The sequence below is a fragment of the Saccopteryx leptura genome, chromosome 2 (assembly GCF_036850995.1).
Source record: "Saccopteryx leptura isolate mSacLep1 chromosome 2, mSacLep1_pri_phased_curated, whole genome shotgun sequence".
NCBI classification, from domain to species: Eukaryota; Metazoa; Chordata; class Mammalia; order Chiroptera; family Emballonuridae; genus Saccopteryx; species Saccopteryx leptura.
The window spans coordinates 292,566,987-292,568,144 of NC_089504.1; positions in this window are offsets into that span (position 1 = coordinate 292,566,987).

Genomic DNA, 1,158 nt, shown 5'->3' on the forward strand with positions numbered 1-1,158 from the left:
GAAACAGAACTATTCATCACAAATATGACCCCTCGTGCTAACCCTTCGTAGTCAAACTTATTCTCCTTACCTGACAGTCCCTATTCCCTGGAAGACACTAATCTGTTCCCCATCTCCAGAATTTTGTTATTCTGAGAATGTCAGATGAGTGCAATCATACACTATGCGTTCACTATGAGATTGACTTTTACACTCAGCATACTGATCTTAATTCATTCAAGTTTTTGTGTGTATCAATAGTTCATTCTTTTTTATTCCATGTTTTCCATGGTATGGATGTAACACAACTTGTTTACCCATTCAATTATTGACTGATATTTTGGTTGTTTCAAGTTTTGAGAGGTTACAAATAAAGCTGCTATGAATATTCTTGTACAGGTTTTTTGTTTTTTTTTTGTTTGTTTTTTTTTTTTTGTATTTTTCTGAAGCTGGAAATGGGGAGAGACAGTCAGACAGACTCCCGCATGCGCCCGACCAGGATCCACCCGGCATGCCCACCAGGGGCAGGCCACGCTCTGCCCACCAGGAGGCGATGCTCTGCCGCGACCAGAGCCACTCTAGCGCCTGGGGCAGAGGCCAAGGAGCCATCCCCAGCGCCGGGGCCATCTTTGCTCTAATGGAGCCTTGGCTGCGGGAGGGGAAGAGAGAGACAGAGAGGAAGGAGGGGGGGTGGAGAAGCAAATGGGTGCTTCTCCTATGTGCCCTGGCCGGGAATCGAACCCGGGTCCCCCGCACGCCAGGCCGACACTCTACCACTGAGCCAACCGGCCAGGGCCCTTGTACAGGTTTTTAGTGGACCTAAATTTTCATTTCTCTGAGATAAATGCCCAGTTGTGATATGCTGGGTCATATGATAAGTGTATACTTGGTCTTTAAAGAAACTGCCACAACTGCCACACTATTTCCCAGAGTGGCTGTACCATTTTACATTCCCACCAGCAGTGGATGAGAGATCTAGCATTTGCCATTGTACCTCTATTTTATCAGTTCTAACAGGTGTGTAATAGTAGGTGATATTAAACATCTTTTCATATGCTATTTCCATCTGTATATTATCTTTTTTTTTTTTTTTTTTGTATTTTTCTGAAGCTGGAAACGGGGAGAGACAGACAGACTCCCGCATGCGCCCACCAGGGGCGACGCTCTGCCCACCAGGGG